Raw genomic sequence first — 25,307 nt, forward strand, 5'->3', positions numbered from 1 at the left:
TATCCTTTCCATGAACTCTTTAGCCAATTCTGCTGTCAGTTACCACAGCCTATAACCTAGGACTCTGGTGCTACTTTGTAGCTACTATGGGTGTTGGGTGGGGTGTCATATGCCTGACATCCCAGTGACTTGGAGGGTGAGGCACGAGGATTGTAAGTTGGAGGCCATCCTCAGCAATTTCGTAAGACCCTATCTCAAATTAAAAAATAAATAAATAAAAAATGGCTGGGGGGCTGGGGATGTGGCTCAAGCGGTAGTGCGTTCGCCTGGCATCCGTGTGGCCCAGGTTTGATCCTCAGCACCACATACAAACAAAGATGTTTTGTCCGCCGAAAAACTAAAAACTAAATATTAAAATTCTCTTGCTCTCTCTTTAAAAAAAATGGCTGGGGATGTGGCTCAGAGGCTATGATGCACCCCTGGGTTCATTCCTAGCTTCAAAACAAAAACAAAAAACAGACCAAAAAAACCCCACTCTTCACTTGACACCATCAATGGATGTATAGTACCCCTGCTTCTCAGTGTTCTCTTTTCTAGCTGGATGAGAATATTTGTTTAGCTTTTCCATATATCCCCTTTTAAGGGAATTTTCTATTGAGTCATTCGTTACCAGAACCTCCTTGAATCTCTTCAGCATCAGGACTCTCACACTCACCATGTTGGTTTAAAATAAGTTGAAGTTACAGATTTAAAGTCCAAATCAACTACTTAATAATTATGTAGCTTTCAATAACAAATGAACTGTGATTTTTTTTTCCATAGTGCATTTGTACAATTGGGACAATTTTACCAATTTTAAGAGAGTCTTATAAGAACTCAAGAATGTTAGCAAAGACCCAGAGTATAGCACAGTGGTCATGATAGGCTCTCAGTTGCATAAACCATCACCCTCACTAGCAATCAGACAGGACGGACATGGCCTCAGGACATGAATTTTACGTGTCTTTCTTGCATGTGACCTGCCAACTTCTGCAGTCGATTTCAACTTAACCTAAATATTTTCCTTGCTTTTATTTTCTCAGTATTATGCTTGTTTATTCCGTTCTTGCTTTTAAAATTATATTCACTCAGGATTTAACATCCTGTGATTAAAAGAAAGAGGGAGGAAGACTCTTTCAAAACTGCAGGAGTGTGTTAAGGATGGGACTAAGTCAATATCTAAGAGTTTTATGGCGAAATAAACAAATAACATTTTAGTGCTGCTCATTTCAATAGGATTTTTATGTTGTTCCCAAGGTGGGAGGCCATTGGCCACAAAAATGAACACAGATGTCACTCTGCAGAAACCAGAGGCACCTAGAGTACCAGCAGGTCAAGTGGGTATGGGGAGGTGAAGGCAGCTGAGCGCCACGGGGCAGATGTCTCCAATTTTATTTTCTTGAGCTACTGGCGCCGCTCAAAATGTCAGTAATGTTTTGTGAACCAAAAGAGCCTCTCAGTCATCGGTTGTTGTGGAATCCCTTCTTATTAGAATTAGCCCTGGAGTTCTCTCTATACTTGTTGGTACATGCAAGACTCCTGAAAGTCAGTGTAAAAGAAAACTGACTCTTGTTCCTAACACGTATCGCTCCAAGCCTGCTGGGACGTAGTTTTATTTGCTTTGATTCAATTTTGCAGGAGCCTTTGTGATTCTCCACTCTCGACAAATCAAACTGCACATTGAGATCAGAGAAATATTGAAGGCTGATTTTCAGAGTCGAAATATTTGCACCGTGGAGTCATTAAAGACTTTCGAGGTAGAACAGTGAGGAATGGGTGGGTCCCATACAGGACCAAGGTCCGGCGGTGTGTGAACTTCTTTGAAAAAGAAGGGAAAAGTAGATGAAGTCAAAGAATCCATAAAAGAGCTGGGTGATGCCTCAATTTGGAACAAAAAATAAGAAGGAGAATGAAAGTATTTAATAAAAGGAAGCTACCAACATAAAAGATTCGTCCCAGGCACAGTGATTGGTGAATGTGTGTAGAAAGGAGAACAGAGTGGGAAGGAACGCAGGTACTCCTGAAAAAGAGTCCAAGTCTGAGTGAGTGGGTCTAACGCAGTAGCATCATTTAATTCTTGAACCAATAAAAGCACAGAGTGGGTTATGTTTGGGGAAGAATATGGCAAATAATGTAGCATCTTCAGAACTGGAGGATTACTGTGATGTCTACCCCTTAAATGATCTCCCCTCATAACTTGTCAAGGATGCAATCCTGTTCCAACTGTCTTGCTTGCGTTTTCTGATGTAGTGAAGAGAGCAGAAAGGTGGCAAGCCATGGACTGTGTCACCTTGCATCTACTTACTGGTTAGGCAAAACAATATTGTACTGAGTCGTTGGTCTGATCCAGTGATGATTGACAGCGGAGGGGTGGGGGTGCGAGTTCAGACAAGATAATCAGTGAATTCTGAACATTTTGGTGATGGTTGCTAGAATGGGACCCATTTCTTGCAAGGAAAAACACTCCTGAATGAAGGATAAATACAAGTTGTGGTATATGCCTGTTATCCCAGAGGCTGAGATAGGAGGATTACAAGTTCCAGGCCCAGCCTTAGCAGTGAATTGAGGCCGTCAGCAACTCACCAAGAGCCTGTCTCAAAATAAAAAAAATAAATAGAGAATAGGATGTGGCTCAGTGGTTAAGCGCCCCTGGGCTCAATCCCTAGTACCAAATAAATGAATAAATAAGATGGGCAAGACAATTTTTCTCATCCTCTATTGAAATATTCCCATTCACTTCCCGTTTTATACCTCAGGATGTTGTATTGCTTGTAGGGAAATGTATAGGGAAGATAGAAATGTTGAAATCTTTGTCCTATATAAATCTTTGAGTTAGATATTAATATCCTGCACTACTTTGGAATAGAGTCTGTGCCTAAGAGTCTGAGCCTCAGTATCTTTTTTTTTTAAGTTATTCCGGGGCCAAAAAGAACCTCCAATTATGACTGAATGACTACACAATGACCAAGAAGAGTAATATAATACAATTAGTAATTACAGAATTGGATTTCAAGAGACAGAGATCACAATTTACAATATAAATTTCAGACTCCTGACCAGCCGAGGGAAAAATCTATCTTCACATGAAAAATAGAGAATTTCAATTTCTCCAAGAAAGAGAATATAAGGAGATAATAATTAAATTTTGAAGAAAAGCCACAATTGACATACAACATAGGGAAAAATGATCAGTGATGCAGAATGAGACAGAAGGTTGTAATCAGGAAGGGGAATATATCCAGTGGAGACTGTTAAGAGCAATAAAATCAACTTAGGTCTAGAAAGTCTAAGAGGATAAGAAGAAATGTCCTTAAATGTGTAGGAAAATATACAGTAGGTGGATAATGGCTCGCGAAGATAAATGCATTCTGCTTCTCAGTGTTAGCGAATAAAATATATTGTATTTAAATGGGAATTAAGCTTGATAATAAGTTGACCTTAAAATAAGAAAGGTGTTCAGAATTACTCAAAGGGGACTAATGCACTCACAGAGTCCTTTATATATCAAAGAGAGAGAGAGAGGAATTGGGACAGGAGGAAAGCTATGTGAGAAAGATTTGATTGGCCATGCCTGGCTTTGAAGAGATAGATGGCTAGGTCCTGGGCGAGGCAAGAAAAGAGATTCTCCAGAGGCATACAGCACTGCAGAAACCTTGGTTTTTGGCCCCCCGAGATGCATTCTGGGCTTCTAATGTTCAAAACTACAAAATAATCTGTGTTGTTGCAAGCCACTAAATTTGTATGAATTTGTTCTAGCCGCAAGTGGGAATTGCACAGAAGGTCGATTTTACATAGATATACAGTTTCTATTACAAGGGTGAGAACCTATTGTTGGTTCTTTGAAATGAACAATGGAAGCAGCAGATGGAACACAGATTTTTTTTTTAATCAAATTAGAAAGTAGAATAAGGAAGAAAGGGTAGAGCTCGGTCTGAGAAGTCATTAATTGGGGAAAAATTCAAACAGTCATTAAGTAGACATAGCAGTGAGAAAGGTGTTTTATTATGTTTCACTCCTTTGTGTTCAAGAAGGATCTTTCTTGAGATCACGCAAACGGTATTGTCAAAGCCGACAAATGAAGATATCCCAGACAAATGGATGAAATCGGTGAGATCTAGACCCTCACGGAAAGCTCTTTCCTTGCCATACAGAATACTTTTGGAAAAGCCTGTCATCTCTAAATTGTATGAATCGGCGATGATTATCAATCACAAATGGGATTAAAACAGACACTCAGGGAAAAAGCCCGGTAACTGCATTAAAAGGTCCATGTTACATATTAAATTTTTTAAAAACGTTGATGTTGTCAAAGCATTTGTAGGAAAAAAATTTTTGAGTATGCAAAGTCAAAGCACATACAGAAGAAAAATGGAAGACTAGGGTATTGTTATCACATTAGTTTATATAGAAAGCCAGCCTTATTTTTCATATAGATTTGAATGAGAGGAAGTTGGAGAACATTTAATAGTAAAAGAACTAAACGGCCAAATGGTACTATAGACAATACTGAGCTACATGGGCCATTTTTATGCAAAACAAACTCCACTGTAAACATTCAAAAACTAAGTCTTTGCTCTATAGAAGTTTGACTGAAGATGGAATTAAAGTTAAGAATGCAGTTTTAGCATAAATTTATCTGCTTGTGAAGCCTCATAGGTCAAATAAATAATTTCAACCAGGCTCCTTACCAAGTTTAATCTAAAACAGTGGTTCCCAGTGTCTCAGTACTAGAAATATAAGTAATGCTTATAGAAAGGAATCTAGGGACAAATTTTATTTTAATTTGTTATAGATGACAGGAGCATGAACTTTTGATAGCATTTAATTAAACTTGGCCCCATGAATTCTGCCACCCTTTAGTAAACAGGAATTTCCAAGAAAATATTTCTAAATACAGCATTTTTCTGCATAGCTTTCTTGATAATTGAATGTTTTTCTTCCTGAGAATCTCAAAATACCTGTGTACAACATATTTAACTATTTTCCACAGATCTGTTTAGAGTTCTACATCAAAAAGAAAGAATTAAAAAAGTCAGAATGCTTGTGACAAATTTACTTCTAATTGCAATTTTTTTTATAGACTCTTTGTGGTATAGTGAACTGCTACCTCTATGCTTCTGCTCCCTGAAATTTTATATTCCTGATCCTAATGGGATAATTATCAACACTGAATGGTTGACTTCTGAGGGGTCCTCCATAGGCTGTTGGTTCAGATCCTTTGGACCCTGAGAGTGTATGTTTCCACTTCGTGTTAGGAATCCCTCATTTGTGAAGTTTCTCTCTACATAATAACCCTTTAACCTTATTTTTTTTTCTTGATCAACTTTCAATACACCTACCTTTCTTTCTCATTTAGCACTAATAATGCCAATGATTTTCTCAGTATCCATGGTTTAGTTAGTCGGTCATAGGTGTTGCTTTCACCCTTTTACACAAGAGAAAGCAAAGGTAGGGAGAGTCCACAGCTTGTCCATGGGGGAGTCCAGAGCTCAGGTTTGCTTGTCCCCTGGGCTTGTACCTCAATGCTCATGCCCAATTTTTCTCGCTTTCTCCATTCTCCATCATGAAACCGGTTCTCAAACCTATTCGAGATTTCAGCTAGATTTCAAAGAACTGAGTCTCCGTAGATGGGAGAAGAGAGAATAGTACTTAGGAGGATAGAAATCAAGGATGAGGGACCTGAGCCAGCATCGGAAGGTGGCCACCCACTCAAAGATCAGAGCTGATAACTCTGAACCCGCTCACTATACCATGGGTGCTTCCTGACTCAGGAACTCAACACCAGACCTTGAAAAATGGTCCTGGGTGATTACTCAGGGAAACTATCCTTCCTTCCATTTACTCTTTCCCAACTGCCCCTTCATGAGCCTCAGCCCTTCCATGAGGAACTTGACTCCATCTCTGTGAGCCATTTCTTGACTCCTTGAGTGACTACATGTTTTTACTTCTTCCTCTATCAGAGGCCTGAGAAAGAATTTTCCTGACTCAAGGGATTTTTTGTTGTTGTTGTTGTTATTCAATACCATTGTTCTCTGAAGTTGTCTTCTGATCCCAGAGAATGGTCCATGCCATTGGTGTCACCTCTGTTCATTCCGCTCAGGCAGCCCTAGACTAGAAGAATTAACTTTGTCAAAAATCTGTGTGCAGCCAATCTGGAAAGCAGTATGGAGATTCCTTGGAAATCTGGGAATGGAACCACCATTTGACCCAGCAATCCCTCTCCTTGGTCTCTATCCAAAGGACTTAAAAACAGCACACTACAGGGACACAGCCACATCCATGTTTATAGCAGCACAATTCACAATAGCTAAACTGTGGAGCCAACCTAGATGCCCTTCAGTGGTGAATGGATTAAAAAATGTGGCATATCTACACACAATGAAATTTAACACAGCAATAAAGAGAACAAAATCATGGCATTTGCAGGTAAATGGATGGCGTTGGAGAAGATAATGCTAAGTGAAGTTAGCCAATCCCAAAAACACAAATGCCCAATGTTTTCTCTGATATAAGGAGGCTGACTCATAGTGGGGCAGGGAGGGGGAGAAAGGAGGATTAGATGAATTATAGATAGGGCAGAGGGGTGGGAGGGGAAGGGAGGGGGCAGGGGATTAGCAAGGATGGTGGAATGGGATGGACATCATTATCCAAAGTACATGTATGAAGACACAAATTGGTGTCAAGCTACTTTATATACAAAAAGAGTCATGAAAAATTGTGCTGTACACAATAAGAATTGTAATGCATTCCATTGTCATTTTTTTAAAAGCAATAAAAAATATGTTTAGTACCCAATATGACATTTAGATTCTGTGCAGTCCCTATCAAAATACCAATAGCATTCTTCAAAAAACTATTTAAAAAATCTATTCTAAAATTAATATGGAAACTCCCTAATATCCAGGGCCATTTGAGCAAAAAAATATAAAATAAAGCAGACCCATAGACCAACAGCACTGAATAGAGTCCAGAAATAAAACCATGCATCTACAGCCAAAGGGTTTTTGACAGAACTGCTAAGAATGCTCATTGGAGAAAGGAGAGTTTTTTTTTCAATAAATGGAAGTGAGAAAATTGGGTATTCACATGCAGAAGGAAGAAACTATTCCCCTATCTCTCACCAATCACCAAGATTAGCTCAAAATGGATTAAAGACTTTAAATGTAAGACCTAAAACTAGGAAGCCACAAGAAGAAAACAGGAAAAGAATTTCAGGACATTGACATGGGTGAAAATTTTTTGGATAAGACCCCCAAATCATAGGAAACAGAACTAAAAATAGGCAGATGGGATTACATCAAAGTAAAGGCTTCCTCACAATCAACCATACAACATAAAAACTATATCCTCCTGCTTTGCATACAGAGCTCCTAGACGCTGTGGGCAAAATGGTCTATGACTTTTTATTTTTAATGTGATAATGCCATCCTTATTTTTCCTAACAATTTTATTTTCCTCTTTTCAAACTTATTTACGCACTTGATGAGAATCCGGCAATTCCACCTAAAATCATCTGGGAAGCTATTTTAAAACGTGCAAGCCTGGTTTGTTTGCTTTGCAGAGGATCTGTACATTAATATTTGTTGAAGCATCCCTGTTGATTCTAGTGTGCCCCTGGGAATGAGCACTCTTGCTGTAGGCAGAAACTTCTGAAGTTGGTGTTTTCCAGCAAGGTAACCATATGTGTCAATTAGCCTAAAGAAGGTGCTGGTGTAATTTGTGTGTGTTTGTTTTTACATGGACAGGCAATGATTTCACATCTTTATGGGGTATAGTGTGGTGTTTCTCTGTTGTAGATATTGGTAGCCCTGTCTTCTATTCTCAGTATCTCTGATTTGGATGATAAACTGTGTGAGTATACTATTTATGAGAAACACCTGGAAATTCTATTTAAAAAATCAGGTTATCCCTTCCCATTCCCAAAGATGAAGTTTCTATAGGTCTAAGGTAAGGCTTTGAGTCTGCATTAGAGTCTGGTATCATTTGATGTTTTAATCAGCTTTTGCATTTCTATGATTAAAAAAAAAAGATCTGAGAAGAACAACTTTGATGAGTCTTATTTAAGACTCACTGTTTCAGAAATTCAGTCCATAGATGGCCAACTCCACAGCTCTGGGCCCAAGGTAAGGTAGAATATCCCAGAATATATTTGGATATAACAACAGGAAGCAGAGAGCGCTTGGCTCATCAGGAACAGAATATATACCCCAAAGCACACCTACTTCCTACAGCCACACACTATCTGTCTACAGTTACCCTTGAATCAGTCCATATGGATGTTCTAATCCAATGATTAGGTTAAACCTATCATTATTTAATCATTTAATGTGCATTCTTTTCTGTACATTCTTGGATTGTCTCACACATGAGATTGGAGAACACCATAACGGCATAAAATCCATGCACTAAATTCCTCTTTAATGTAGATTCTGTTTCTACATTGAACCATTGTAGGTTCACAGCAAAATGGTGTGGAAGGTGCATAGAGTTCTACTACACCCCTATCTTATGCATGTTTATAGCTACACCTTCATTAATATCCCATTCCACACTAGTAGATTTATTATAACTGATCAGCTTCATCAACACATATGATTACTCCAAGATCATCGTTGACAGAAGTATTCAGTCTTTGGTGGTGAAACTTCTTCAGGATTCCACAAGTAAATAATGCAATGTGCCCTACTGTAGCATATAGACAGGTTTCACTGCTCTGAGAATTCTCTGTACTTTGCCCCTTTAGGTCTTTCTCTCCCCTGATTCCTGAAAACCCCTGATCTTTCTATTATCTTTCTAGTTTTACTTTTTTTCAGAGAGTGCTACGGTGGTAATCGTGTGTTATATAGCCTTTCTGTATTGGCTTCTTTCACTTGTTGGTATGTATTTAAAAATCCCTTCCTGTCTTTTCATGACCCTATGGCTCATTTCTCTTTAGTGCTGAATAATAGTCCATTATTTGGATGTTCCACAGCTTATGTTTCCATTCACCCACAGAAGGACCTTACCTGAATGTGACATTTAGATTCTGTGCAGTCCCTATCAAAATACCAAGAGCATTTTTCAAAGAACTATTTAAAAAATCTATTCTAAAATCAATCCTTGTGGCAATTAGGAATAATACTGCAGTAAACATTTGTGTGTAGATTTTGCACGGACATACGTTTCCAATACCTTCGAGTAAAAAAGTAGATTGCACGCTGGATCATGTGGAAGGAAGTTGTTTAGTTTTGTTAAGGAACTGCCAAACTAGTGCAGCTGAAGCTTTAGCACTCTGGCCACTGATATATGAGATTCCCGATTGCCCCACCAGTGTCTGATGTTGTCAGAGGCTTAGACTTTCACCATTGCCACAGGTGCCTATTGATATCTTCTTGTTGTTTTAATTTGAAACTTTTGTGACATGTAGATGGTAAGCTTCTTTTCATATGCTTAACTGCTGTCAGTGTGTCTTCTTCTGTGAGAGTCTTTAAGACACGATGCCCATCTTTTAATCACATCATCCGTTTCTTATTGTTGAATTTTAATATTCGATGATATTAAAATTTAATCAGAGTTTCCATTTCTTATTATTGAATTTAATATTTTAGATAACGGTGTGTTATCATCACTGCAACAAAGTAGCTGAGAAAAACCCACTTTAAAGAGGAAAGATTTGCTTCCGCTCACATTTTCAGAGGTTTTAGTCCACAGTCAGTTGGTTTCATTGCTTGAAGCCTTAGGTGAGGGAGGACATCAGGGTGGTACAAAATGTGGGAGAAGGTGTTCTAAACCTCATTGCAGTTGAGGAGATTTGGGAATGCATGCCAGATCCAAACCACGACGTTTGTCTCAATATGTGCTGTCGGTAAGTGGTTAAATGTCGACTCAAATTTAGGTCAATGAGAAACAATCCTCTAGTTTGATTGTATATAATGCCATTTCCCAAATACTAGCTTAATTACCAAAAAACTTTCTGATACTCATTGTAAAAGACCTCATCATTTAGATGGGTGAAATGATTTTACCGTGGTTTTATTGTATTGGTAGAGGTTTTATTATATTGGTAATGGAGGAAAACATGTGGATATAGGTCATCGAATGCCAGGTCCAATATATTTTCTTTTCTTTCACGTAATGTAGATTTAATGACTATTTGTTTTCTGTGTTTTTTTAAAAGACCCGTGAAAACCCTCACACTTCAGAAGGAAGGTGAAAGAAAATGTTCACATATTTTGAGGTAGATTGGAATTTCTTACTGCATGCTTTTCGTCAACTCTCTCTGCACTTGAAACACTTTAGAGAGTCCCTTCTCTTCCATTTCTAATGGTGAAAGCATCCTGCTGGCTTCTCGACTCCTTTTGTAACTTATCTCTTATTTATCACATTCAAATCTGCAATCTTGATGCTATTTTGGTGATCGTAATTCATGCTCAACAATCTGCTTCCATTCTGAACTCAGTGAGCTGGCAATCAATTTCTTAGTGCTATTTGGGAAGAAAGCAAAAATCTAAAAATGAAGCTATTAATATATTACAAGTAAGTACTAAATCTGTAGGTAGAGGCTGACAGATCACATTAGAACGGCTGCCCTCAGGCTCTTGGAGGCTCGAGAAGGGAGTTGTGATACATGATACCATTATTGACCTTTGAGTTACACAATTTATCAGAGAGGAAAAAAATAGTTTCCTTTGTATGGGTAAAAGCCACTAAGTGGGCCCTTTAACCTAGATTTCCAGGAGAAGCAAATTGGTCTTTGCAAAAGTTCACTAATTAGGCTGTTTATTCTCCCAAACAGAAACGGGATTATTATAACCTGACCAGCATGCATTTAGCACAGGGTCTTACCTTCATACTATGTCAGACGTCCGAGTAAAAGAAGAGAGGGAATTGCGAGAACTATTGAAAATGTTTGGTCTGCCTTTTATTAGAGTTTTCTGCTACCCTGATCCTCCATTTTTCTTCATTATATACGTTCCCACTATTACAAACATAGATTAGATTATAATAAACTGTACACCACCATGAAAAGAACATTTCCTCAAAGTTGGGCAAGGTGCTTAGATCTAAACTTGTTTTGTCTGATTTACTCCTTAAAGTATTCTGTAAGTATCACTAGCCCCACTAGTGGAAACTATGGGGAAACTGAGGCTTTGGCACCGGAGATGAATTGTGCAAATTTGCACGGCTAGTGAGCGACACACTCCACCCTGAGATACTCATGCAAACATGAGAATCAAGACACAGACCATTTCTATTACCTAAAATGCTTCATCATTAATTTCAATTAACTTCTAATGTAATTTTAGATTTACAAAAAAGTTATACAGATGGTCAAGGGGATTCTCATACCCTAAGAACCCAGTTTCCTATAGTTCCGTGTTAGCCTTTGACATTAGAATGGTGCATTTCAGCATTGCTAGCATCTTACATTACAGAAGTGTATTTTTCACCTGTTGATTTCCATGCGTCACCTACAGGGTATCATGCTACCTTTAGTCACCATGTTTCTTGTCTTGGGACAGTTTTATGGATTTGACTTCCTTGGTCTTGAGTACTTTGGATGGATTTGAGAACTCTTGGTCCAATATTTTGCAGAATGTTCCGGATTGGGGATTTGTGCAATGATTACACGGGGGGGGGGGGGACACGTGCTTCTAGGAAAACAGTATTGCAATCTGGGCCATTGTCCTCAAAGCATTGCAAGACCTATCAAGGTGACTTACCGCCACCAATGTTGGCTTCCATCCCTCTGCCCACTGGGTTTTTGTTAGATTTCTCCACTGTGACGTTACACATTTTCCTCCTCCCCATAATACATTCTTTAGCAGGAAACCCAAGTGCAAAGCTTAAAGAGTGTAGAGAGAAGCCCTCCTTCAGTGGCACAATCTACATAGACTATTTGGATTTCTTCGGTATAATAGATTCATTTCTTTTCTCCACTTATTTGTTTGTTCAACCATTTCTTATCAGCAAGAACTCACAGCTATTTTAGACTTTGAGTATAAAATCTACTACTACATTTTCTACTACTGCATTTTCTATCTCATTGCTGATACTTCTGTAATCCCTATCTAGGCATTAAATCCATTTCTCCAGGGTTTTGGTTACTTTTTTTTTTTTGATAAATCAATATCTGGGTGCAGTATGTGCTCATTGCTGCCCATTATAATTCTAATTAAAATGGGTGCTGTTCCTTTTAGAATCACGCCCCCCCCCAGCTAACAGAGAAGAAAATGTGTATATTAACCTCTAAACATGTACTTTTCTCTAATTCATTCTATATGCATCTGTATATGATGGTGAACATGACTTCTTATGGACACATTCAAACCTAGTTCAGTAAGATTTGGATTATTTTAAAATTATCTCCCTTGCTTACCTGTACTCCCCCACCCCTAACAATCCCATCTGGGCTTCTTCTATCCCATCCATCCACTTAATTGGTCAATTCCGGTGGGCACTTATATGAGCTCTTGAATTATTAAACTGCACCCCCATAGGAAACAACTTTACCTACAAGAAGGGCATGCTAAGATGGACTTCATTCTGCTGCTCAAAAAGCCTCTACTCATCACTAATGGTAATTAGGACGTATTTACAGAAAAATACCTGAACTCTGAAAAAAAGTTGTGTTGAGTATATAACTAACTACATTACAGATAATTTAAAACTCCCAGAGTTACAATCATGAGTATATCATCATTAATAACAGTTTTAGATCTACGCTGTTCATTGAACATTCTCATATAATAGTAGGTGTATTTAAACTAGTTTTTCTGGGCTAGGTATATACTGCATGGTCAAGCACTTCCCTAACATGCAGACGGTCTGGATTTAAACTCCAATGGCACAAAAATTATTTGATTTTTAAAATTCTTTTATGGCTTTGGTTTTCCTATTTCTTTCTATGATTTGACATCACCCAAAGTAGAATTTCACAAGACTTGATATGACGATTATATTTCAAATATATCTTATAAGAGTTTTCCTTTTTATTTATATGTCAATGGAATTAAAATTGTACTAAACATTGGGGTGGGGCTGTAGCTGAGTGGTAATAAGCTTGCTGAGCATGTGTGAGGCACTGGGTTTGATTCTCAGCACCGCATATAAAAAATGAATTAAAAATGAATTAAATAAAGGTTCATCAACAGCTAAAAATAAAAAATAAATGTAATAAATATATATCTTTTAAAAGTTTCCATTGAACTCCAAATAACAATGACAATTAGTAACTTGGCCACAAAAGTATAACTTTAAAAAAATATGTGTTTAATAGAAATTATATGAATTATAAATTGTGTGCTATTTGAGTAAAAAAATAGGATTTTTTTGAACTATTGAGCAAACGTGGCATTTGATCATCTGAATTAGAACAGCATGCAAGATTCCATCGTTTCTCCTATGAGAGGAATCATGCAAGTTTCTAACTCACTTGGACTTTGAAAGAGCTTATGTCAAAAAATATCCTGTGTGTAATTTTTTTCTGAGAATTATCAGACGGTTTTTTAAAAATAATTTAGAAATAATCTAAATCGAGAACAAAAATTTAGAAAGGAAGAGCCACTTAAAAAAAAAAAATTCCTAGAAGTCAAGGCTGCATCCAGAGTGGGCGTCTAAGTTCTACAAAATCAATTATGTACACAGGCTGAACCGGTGTCTGAGATTAAGGTAAATAGAAGGAGTGGGGCATTCAAGGATGTGACTGTTGAAAAGAGCAAACCTTTCCCTGAATATCGGATATAAAACATTTAGGAGCCTACATTGAAGAAATCTTCTTTTGATTAAAATTTAATGATTTTTATTTATAAAAATGACTAGCTTTGAGGTTTTATGTATTCATAACTTCAAGGGTTTCTCAGAGACTTGAAGTACATTCAAGCTTTTGTAATGAAGATTCATTTTAAATTAATGATTTATTACTTCCAGAAACATTTTAAAGTAGTTTGTAGTGTGATGTTGGACTCCAAAGAGAAACAATCTCCCCAAGAGCTCTCTCAGGTAGACTTTTTTTTTTCTCCTGTTTTAACGGAAATCAGAAGGAGACAGTTGGTACAAAGCCCTACCATGAAAAGCTTCAGGTGTGATTTCCAGAATCTGAGCATTCATGGATGGATAGCGCCTATATTTCTTTAAAAGTAGGATTGAGGTGTAGTTAAACCACAGAGGTGACTGTGGGTTTCATTTCGAGCCAACTGTAAGTAAGAAAATAGGATTCTTACTGGCAGCAACAGTTACACTATGTATCTTTCTCTTTTTCACTTACATAAGCTTTTTGCTGAAAAATATAATAGGCATCCAGGAATTTATGAAGTTGAAAACCCTAGACAATTCTAGGAGACTCATTTAAATTCAAGATGGAAAGGGGTCAATTAAAAAAAAAAATGTAAGCTCAGTGTTGTCAAGCACGTACTGAGCATGCTCATGGCCAGAGGTTCAATTCCAGCAACACCCACCTCTATAGCAAAATAATGGCTGACCTTTGTTAGCCTTCTCCATTTCTTTCTGTGTATGCCCTAGAGTGACATAGGGACATACCACAGGATTACAATCATTTCTTGACTAGCAAGTCTTTTTTTTTTCCTTTTCAACATCCTTGTTCTCAATGGCTCTAAGACTTAATAAAGGGAATTAGAGGAGTGTAATATATGTAAACAGGCAGCTGAAATTAGGCACCAACAAAAACTTCCAACTTGGGTTGGTGTTGTAGCTCGTGATAAAGCGCTTGCCTAGTATGTGTGAGGCACTGGGTTCAATTCTCAGCACCCTAAATAAATAAATAAATAAATATCCATCATATATATATATAAAACCAACTTACAGAAGTGGATATTCAAGGGAGGTAGAAAATTCATTGCATTAAGGGGCTCAGGAAACCTCTGGGCACTTATTGAATATTACTTTAAAAAATTGAGGTAGCATAGGATCTAAAAATGGGAGCTTTGGATGTGTCAGAAGAAGAGTAGTTTTCTGTTTTAAGACTCAGTTGCATACAAAGTATATTCACACCAACCAGAGATATGAAAAATTGTGCTCTATATGTGTAATATGAATTGTAATGCATCCTGCTGTCATATATAACAAATTAGAATAAAAAAATCTTAGCTTGCTTCTTTGTAGAAATTGATAGGTTGATTCTAAAATTCATCTGAAAATTGAAAGAACCCCAAAGAGCCAAAATAATCTGGAGGGCTGGGGTGGTGGCTTAGCAGGTAGAGTGCTTGCCTAGCATGTGTGAGGCATTTGATTCTCAGCACTACATATAGATAAATGAATAAAATAGAGTCCCATCAACATGTTAAAATAATATTTTGAAAAAAAACACAGACTCATTTGTGAAAGGGCATAACAGAAAGAAAGGGCTAGCTATTTTCACAGGGATGCACTGAATGTCTGACGACAAGGTATATAATAGAAAATAATAAGTGATGCAGCTAAAAATAAGCATCAGGTGCATTCTGCTGGAAGTCATTGATGGCAGGGTGAATAGTCTGCATAATATTGGAGGAAAAATAAATCACATTTTTATGCCTTAGGAAATTAATACAGAAACACTGCATAGTGATGAATAAAGTAAAAGATAAGGTGCATAGATATGAATTCAATATTTGTTATAATCCAGGGGAGAAGAAACTAGGGTTAAATAGTTGGATCACTGCTGACATTACAACACAGGAATAGATGAGTCACATTTGGAAGCACTTATATGCATTAAAATATGAAATCAAAGAGGGTACACAGATTCTAGTTCAAGTGCCTATCTGGGTATGTAAGTCCCCCTTAACATTGAAAGAGAAGCTGACATCTACAGATGTGATGGGGATAGGGTGCGGGAGGGCATGCTCTGTTTCTGAACTTTACAGGTCCTTATCCACCCACCCTGCAAATTTACTCTTTTAATTGACCTTGTCATGCACTTCTCTGAAAAAAAAAAAAAATCCCAGACTTAACTTGCAATGGTATCTCCAGGATACGTTCCTTAAAATGAAATTACAGTTACAAAGATTTGTTTTTCTACATGCATATTGTCATATTCTTCTCAAGAAGGCTACATCATTTCCAGCCACTTGTGAGGGGACAGTGCAAATGGTATTCTCATGTAGCTTAAGAATTATCATCTCTTTTGTATTTTGCCAGATAGTTACTTTAAAAACAAAATTTTCATAATTCTGTGTATTTCTTTGGTTTGAATTGGAATCGAAAGCTAAGCTAGGTTACTGAAAGGTGGGCTTTCAAATTTCCCTTTTCCTTTCTATAAGTAGTTCCTTTATTCATGTACTCTACCACATATATTTGTCTGCTACTTATTTTCTATAGGTCTTCGTATATTTTGTGGGTATCTTGGTGATGGTGTTACAGAGGGAAAGGCCATTTGAGATCCATGTTCTTAGGGTGTTTCAAACAAAGAATTGAGCAACACACACAGACGCAGCAGCGAGAATATAAATATATTCTGAGTGAGGGTGGTCAGAGTATACCCCCTAAAGCGGAGCCAACCTAAGCGGAAGAGAAGGGCTCAAGGACCCAGCGGGAGCCAGTCTTCTTATACCTGCTCCCTGTGAACCTGATTGGAGAGCCAGCCCCCTGGCTGTTCCCATTGGTCAGTTTGTTTTCACCTAATTAGAATACACAACTTTTAGGGGGAGTTTCCATGGTGATAAATCCCCTGGTCCTATGGAGCCAGGGTGGGGGAGTTCCCATGGAAACATGGGTGAAGCAGGTACCCTGGTGTCCTGGCCAACATCTTGGTATATTCTGGCATCCTGCCATCCCCAACCTCAGGCTTCAGAGTTTTTTTGTTTTGTTGTTTAGTTTTGTTTTGTTTTGATGCTGAGGATGACACTTGGGGCCGCATGCACTTACCAGGTAAGCACTCTACCACCAAGCTACACCCCTAGTGTGTCCCCTGCAGCCAGAGTGGGTTCTTGCCCTCTCCCTTAGAAGAATGAGATAAAGGCACACACACTAGGATGGGAGCAAGGGTCTGTATTAAGTGGCTTTTTCTTAGGAAATAGCACTGATAGGAAGTGTCATGCTGGCTCAAGTGACAGAGGTTATAGAGATTATATGGCATCTACAGGAGAGGCAGCATCGCGGTCCCTTCACATTTAGGAGGTTCTAATTGCACCTGTGCCCTTATTCCTCATGGCCATTGCAATGACCCGTGTCTTATTATCATCTGAAGACTCCACGTTGGAGGGTTTTACTGCATGCACTCAGGTTACTTTAGCAACTGTTCTGAGCTTGGGTTTGTCTTTCACCTTCTGGAACTTACCCCTTATCCTCCGGGAAAGTCCTTAATATTTTCAGAACAGGTGAACTATTGTCCTGTCTCAATGGGAGTATGTTATCAGTGACCTTGTTCGGCTGGCTCTGGCTTCCGGGTGCTTCTGCTGAGCACGTAGTTTCAGAAGGCTGAGCTAACTTCTCTACCTCCTGTCTCCAGGCTCATTATCTTACTGTAATAGCAGTGGAGACTGGTCTACCTTTTAACTCCTGAGTTTTCTGGTATCTCGTTAACCCTATAATACTATTGCCTTCCTCCCTGAGACATTTGACTCCCTTCACCGTAAGAGAGACTTCTTTCTCATGGTGGGGTGTTCCTGACAGTCTTGAGCTCATGGTATTGTTCTTTTTGACTAATTTAAAGAATTTAACTCTGGGGAAAGTGGCCCCTTTGCAGAAACAAAGAACCTAATGGTCAAAGAAGCTCAGCAGGAGATATAGAAGAGTGGCCCCAAAGGTAACTAGGAAACTAAAATAGATTATTTCGGGAGGTACTGGGAATTTATATTATTCTGGAAGGAAGTTGCAAAGAATTTGGATAAAGGGAATATTTCCCCAGTGAAGAGTAAAGAAGGATCTTTTGGTGATTGGATAAAAGAAAAGCTTTACGCAAGACCTTTGGATAGACAATAACAATTTAATCGGTAACCAGTGGTGGTATTCTAAATCACGCAGTGAAAAGAAGGAGGATATGTTGAGAGAAGACTGATTTCTGGAAAAGATATGTTTGGGGGTGAATAGGGCCAAAAGTTCAACAAAATAGGAAGACAAAAGATTCAGAAATGAGGAGTAAGTGGGGGTGTAAGTCAGAGGTAGATTCTATGAAGCCCTGGGTCCAAACCCCACAACTCATACCCCTTCCAAAAAAAAAAAAAAAAGGAAATGAGAAGATACTGAAGAAAAGAATATTCTCTTCATTGCTCTTTATTTTCCATATACATCTGCATTTATTTAGGTGTCTATAGCTATACTTACATATGCACAGACATAGACATACATGGGCTTATTTAAAACCAAACATATATGATAGATACATAGATGAACCTAGTCAGTGGATTGTAAATTATATTATGTTATTATAGAGCTGAGAAATGCATTTACCACTGACAACTTTTACAATTGGATTATCTCATATTTTTTTCTTTTATACTTATTGTTATTGGTTATACATGACAGGGTATATTTTGACATAGTGTACATATAGAGAGTATACTTCCCCATTCTTCTGGTTGTAAACGATGTGGAATTATATTGGTCATGCATTCATATATGCACATAGGAAATTAATGTCCTATTCATTCTACTCTTTCCTTTTCTCATTCCTCTTCCTTCCCTTCATTCTCCCTTGTCTAATGCAAATGTACTTCTACCCCTAACCCCATCCCCTTATTTTGAGTCAGGATTCCTATATCAGAGAGAACATTCAGACTGGTTCTTTGGGATTGGCTTATTTCACTTAGCATGATAGTCTCCAGTTGCATCCATTTACTGACAAATAATATTCCATGATGTATATAGACCACATTTTCTTCATCCATTCATCTGTTGAAGGGCACCTATGCTGGTTCCATAGTTTCAGCTGGAGTGAATTGAGCTGCTATAAAGATTGATGTGGCTGCATCACTGTCGTAGGCTGATTTTAAGTCCTTTAGGTATAAACTGAGGAATGGGATAAGAGGGTCAAATGGTGGTTCCATTCCAAGTTTTCTGAAGAATCTTCATATTGCTTTCCAGAGTGGTTACACCAATTTGCTGTGCCACCAGCAATGTATGAGTATACCCTTTTCCCCACATCCTCACCAACAGTTATTGTTACTTGCATTCTTAATAATTGCCATTTTTGACTGGAATGAGATTAAATCTCAAGGTAGTTTTAATTTGGATTTCTCTAACTGCTAGAGATGTTGAACATTTTTTCATATATTTATTGACCAATTATATTCTTATGTGAAGGGCCTATTCAGTTCCTTTGCCCATTTATTAATTAGGTGGTTGTTATTATTTTTTTAAGTTTTTAACGTTCTTTATATATCCTGGAGTTGAATGTTCTCAGGTGCAGGTGGCAAGATTTTCTCCCAATCTGTAGGCTCTCTCTTCATTAAAACTACTCTTGATGGTTTCCTTTGCTGTGAGAAGTTTTTAGTTTGATTCCATCTCATTTGTTGACTATTTTACTTCTTGTGCTTTAGGGTCTTTTTTAAAAAGTCCATTCCTAAGCCAACATAATGGAGAATTTTTCTTCTAGTAGGCACAAGGTCTCTGGTCTAATGCCTAAGGTTTTGTTCCACTTTGACTTAAGTTTTATGCAGGGTGAGACACAGAGGTTCAATTTCATTTTGCTACATTGGGATTTCCAGTTTCCCAGCTCCGTTTGTGGAAGAGGATATCGTTTCTCCAGTGTATGCTTATGGCACTTTTGTCTTGTATGAGGTACCTGCATTTATATGGGTTTGTCTCTGTGCCTTCTGTTCTGCACAATTGGCCTACATATCTGCTTTGGTGCCCATGCCACACTGTTTTTGATACTGTTGCTCTGTAGTATAATTCAAGGTCTGGTATTGTGATGACTCTTGCTTCACTCTTCGTGCTTAAGGATTGCTTTGGCTAGTCTGGGTCTCCTGTTTTTCCAAATGAATTTCATGACTGCTTTTTCTATTTCTATGAAAAATGTCATTGTTATTTTAATGGGAATTGCATCAAATCTGCATTGCACTTTTGGTAGCATGGCCATTTGACAAGGTGAATTCTGTCTATTGAAGAACATGGAGGGAGGTCTTTCCATTTTCTAAGGTCTTATTCAATTTCTCTCTGTAGTGCTCTATAGTTTTCATTGTAGAGATCTTTCTTGAGGCTATTGTGAATGGGGTAGTTCTCTTAATTTCTCTTTCTGTTGGTTCATCACTGATGTATAGAAACACAATTGGTTTGTGGGTGCTAATTTTCTATCCTGTTCTTTGCCAAATATGTTCACGAGCTCTAAAAGTTATCTGATAGTTTTCTTGGGTATTCTAGATATAGAGTCATGTTGTTGGCAAACAGGGATATTTTGAGTTCTTCTTTTCCTATTCATATCCCTTTAATTTCTTTCTTCTCTCTAACTGCTCTGGCTAAAGTCTCAAGAATGATTTGAATAAAAGTAGTCTCTTTTAAATCTTAATTTTCATTGTTTTACTTTTTTCTTTCCACTTTCCTTCTCAGTTCCTATGAATAAGCCCTACCCTGGAGTTCCGCCCTACATTCTGATGTATGAGCTCTATGAAAGAAAATACTAACATTGTTCTTAAATTTAGACAAGATGTTCCCTGTCTCCAAAAATAAAAAATAAAATAAAATAAAACAACAAAAAAAACACTTGTAAAGAGTGAATTTGTCCTCAAAATAGTTTGCATTCTTTGTCTAAAGATGCTAAATGTACACAAAGCATGGCTATTACCATGATATATGTGAGATTTCCCCTGCTCTTCGGCAGAAAAATGCTATAAAAATGGAAAGAGTAGCAAATATTTTAAAAGAACACAGGAGTTTATTCCTCCAGGGGAATTGCTAATTTATGTACTGTGCTTGTTCAAAAGGTAAGTGCATGATTCATAAGTTAGTCTATAAGTAATTTTATAGTGTAGAAAGACAGCTAAGAGGATACTTAACAGTTTCCAAGTACTGAAAGATTCATGTTATGATAATCAACTATTCACCATTTTATGACTGAATAAAGAAAGGAGTCAATTTAAATTTTACCTGGAAAAGTTTGTTTAAGATATAAATCTTGCTAAGTATCTTGCTTTGTTGTGGACCTTTGGAAAAGGAAAAATAATGTACATTTTATTCTGTGTTCTAATACTTATATCCGTATCTTCTCTGTTCTTCATATCCACACTCCAGCATTTTTCCAAATAATTTTTTAAAAATTTGACCGTATGTCCCCTGTAAACCCTTCTTATTAGTCTTTTTAAATCCCAACAAAATATCTGGTTAGTTTTACATAATAATTAATTGATCTCCTCCCTCAACACAAATCCCTATTCTGGTGTTTGAATAGGTACCCTGACGTAAGGGCTTTGAGTCCATTCCAAAGTTACTTGAAAGCAACACCTGACATCTGTTTATATCTTTGTAACTTTTTCTGGGTCTGAAATCTAGCTTAGTGGTAGAGTGCTTGTTTAGCAAGCACCAAGCCCTACCCAGGACAATGCATTTAAAGAATCTGCATTTAAAATATCCTCTGTGTAATAACTTCAAATGATGATGAAGTTAGTTTTCTTTCTTTCTTTCTTTCTTTCTTTCTTTCTTTCTTTCTTTCTTTCTTTCTTTCTTTCTTTCTTTCTTTTTTCTTCTCTGTTTTTGGTTACATTTCATTTTAGTTCAGCAGCATCAACCTTTTCTTAAATAGGCAAAATGTTATTGTTATCTTTCATATTATTAAAGATTATTATTGTCAGGGCTGGGGTGGTGGCTCAGTGGTAGAGAGCTTGCCTAGCATGTGTGAAGCACCGGGTTCAATTCTCAGCACCGCATAATAATACATGAATAAAATAAAGGTCCATCAATGTCTAAAAAATATTTAAAATTTAAAAAAAAATTTTAAAAAGATTATTACTCTCCTTACATTTAAAAATTTTGTGGTGTAACTTGAACATTATTGAGATTCTCCTTGTCATGCCAGACTTGGATGATTCCCATTCTTCATTTTCTCTTTGGATGCAATAACCAAATCCTAAGGAAGGTGTTACCTCTGAGAAAGAGGGCCTGTGATTTCTATTCCAACCTGAGAATCTTCATGTCCTGTTCATTCTACCCTGGCAGCTAGCAGAAGCAAGCTGACTGGGCATATTGCAGGAGTTAATGACCAGCTAATTGTTACCATCACCACCAACCCCCTCCTCTGAAAATGCAGATCCTGCAAATTAATGACGAGTAGCTCCATATGCTTAATGGGAAACAAACAGGAGGCTCTGTGGTGCCTCTGACAAAATGTGAGGAGAGAAATAGTTTCCATTGTACATCCCTGATTTAAAAAGGCTCCCGGCCATTTTTGTTCCTCAGCTAGGAGTGTCATAAATTAAGAAAATGCAGTCTATCCAGGAGAGGAAGTCCTGCGGGAGACATGAGTGAAGAACAGGTAGAGAAAGTGAGGAGGACCTAGAAAAACATGGGTGGCCTAGGGTAGACAGACGGAGTCACACCAACACCAGCTGTCAAGTTGTAGCCCTGATACACCATGAATTATACCTGTAATAGTCACTGTTAAGGGTCTGCCTGCCTCATGTATTTCTAGTTCAGAAATTTCTCCAACCAGCAATTTGGTAAAACTGGACTTAGGGATGGAAAAGATTCACGTCATTAATGAAGGGCAAGTTGGTGGACAGGTAAGGGGCCTATAGGAGAGACGCAGGACAAAGGAAGTCCTGTGCAAATCTGAGGACAGGAAGCCACATTCACGGAGACCCAGGCGCTGGGCATATGACACCAACTTACAATCCTTTATTTTCCCTATTAGGAAAAATGTAGCTCATTATAGGTAAGAAAATTACAATTTAGAAGCTTTTTTTTCCCCAAAACTATGTTAACTCACCCATTTGGTAAACACTTTTTTTTTTTGCTACACGCTTTGGAAAACATAGTTCAGACTTTGAAATAACACAAAAAATTTTATTTGGCTTTTCTAAGTATTAGGTAATACATTCTGTTTTAATAACTGTTCCTCCTTAACTACAGGCCCATGCTTGGTGAATTGAAATAGTACATTGCAAATGTTTGTATCAGAAAGATATGAATGACTCTGATTGGTGGTAAACATAGAAGATTGAGGTTTATTTTCTTGTTGGGTGTTTAATCAGGTGTGTATTTAACCCAGAATTATTATCCTAACATTCTTTCATTAAATTATCTATAAATACCCATTTCTGCATATGTTCTTGGAACCAGTTTTAATATCTTATTTCTATCCTCATTAGCCATGGGTTGAATACAATTTTTGAGGAAGTTTATATTTGTAAAAAAGTTTTTAAAATGAGCACAAAGATAAATGAGGCATAGTAAGACAAATATCACACACACCTATCCTCTGAGTTCTTAATAGGGAAAACTAATACTTAGATAACTACTAACTGGAGAAAAAATAAAGCTTCTGAAACTAGAGCAGAAAGTTAGGAATTTAGCTCAGTGGTAGAGCATCTGCCTGCAATGAAGGAAGGAGGGAACTAAGGAAAGAAAAAGAATAGGATCCATAGAAACCAAGTATAACTGGGACAAAATTTGAAAGATGAAAAGATTTACTTGGCAAAGACGACTTAGGAGGACATTTTAAGTAGAGAAGAGACCCATCAGGATGACAAAGAAAAGATTCAAAAGTAAATCTGCCTGACACTGAGGCATGCATTTTTTCCTCATCAGACATTGTTCTTTTCCTTCTTTTTTTGAGAAAACTTTAAATTCTAGTGGCCATCTTTAGCCTCTGAGATCATAATATCTCACACCTAAAGAGCCAGGCTGTCGGGATAAGGAATATAACATACCTAGGATGGCTAAGGATTCTTCTCATTTTAACTTGTACGAATTGCATAACACAAATAGCTTTTGGCGGTTGCCTTCAGAATAATCGAAAAATAAGGCAAAGCAATTCCTACTTTATTTTTTTTTCTTGGATTTATACATGTGTGCACAATAGGTGCATGTCTGTAATCCCAGAAACATGGAAGGCTGCAGCCGGAGGATCCCAAGTTCGAGGCCAGCCTCAGCAACTTAGTAAGACCCAGTATCTAAACAAAAAAATAAAAAGGGCTAGGGAGGTATCTCAGTAATAACTCACTTATAAATTTGAACCAACTTCTCCCAATTTTTTTAAAAAGGAGTCAATGAATATGATTGATGAAGTTCAATATTAAATAATTGCACATGTGTACCTTTGGTTCAGGTCTAAATCCAGTGGAAATTAATTTTTGTAGTGAGAAAATTGTTAAGGGGCTGCCTTACTTTGACTTATCTTCATGTACCCATCAAATCTGTCGTCTTTATTTTGTCTTCAAAACTGCTCATTGGGAAATTGACAAAATAAGTAGCTGGACTACACTGATTTTATCTTACTTCTGAAATTTTACCAAATCGCATCACATGCTTGCTGTTTTCCATCCTGTCCAGCCATAAAGCGAGCAGAAGGGATTCAGAAGGGTCTTTTTTTTTTTTTTTGTACCGGGGATTGAACTCAGGGGTGCTATCACTGAGCCACATCCTCAACTCTTTTTTGTGTTTTATTTAGAGACGAGGTCTTGCTGAGTTGTTTAGCACCTTGCTTTTGCTGAGGCTGGCTTTGAACTCAGAATCCTCTTGCCTCAGCCTCCAGAGCCGCTGGGATTACAGGCGTGCACATCTGCATCAGGCTTCCCATTCATCTTTAGGCCAACTGGATTAAAATCCTCAAGAAGGCTACGAAGTATTTTCGAAAGGATTATTATGTACACAGATAATATTTGAAAAAATGAACAAATTGGCAAATACCAATATGAAAATATCTGGGCGTACTTTTTAAAATCAAGCAGAATGTACTTGTGACGCTGTCCCTCTAGCACCATATATATCCTGAGATTAGATGATATATTTAGTATCCTGTTATATGTTACAAGTTCTGGAGATGTTTAGAAAGGGCTCCCCCCACCCTCAATATTTTCTCTGTGTTTTGCTATTTTTAAAGAAATGTAACATTTCAACATTTGTGCAGAAACTAATTCTTAAAATTGAAATTTTAAAAACTGTTGAATTTGGGGCATCAACCTAACGACACTACCATTAGTGTTGTTAATCTTATGGGTCTGCTCTGTGTTTTGCCTAGGTAACAATTACCAGTTAGTTTCTGCTTCCACTCGCCTATGTCATTCCTAGCCAATTCAAGATAGACCTTGTGAAGACTCAGAGAGTAGTGGCAATTTTAGAAATGCTTACCTCCACTTAATCATTTACTCATGCATTCTTTCATTTACTCAACAAACACAATGCTCAAAAAGTTGCCTGTGACGCAGCACATGTTGCAAAGTTTCAATGGTAAATTAGATGCACTCTTTGATTACAGAACT

This window comes from Spermophilus citellus, assembly GCF_964194105.1.
Source record: "Spermophilus citellus genome assembly, chromosome: 19".
NCBI lineage: Eukaryota > Metazoa > Chordata > Mammalia > Rodentia > Sciuridae > Spermophilus > Spermophilus citellus.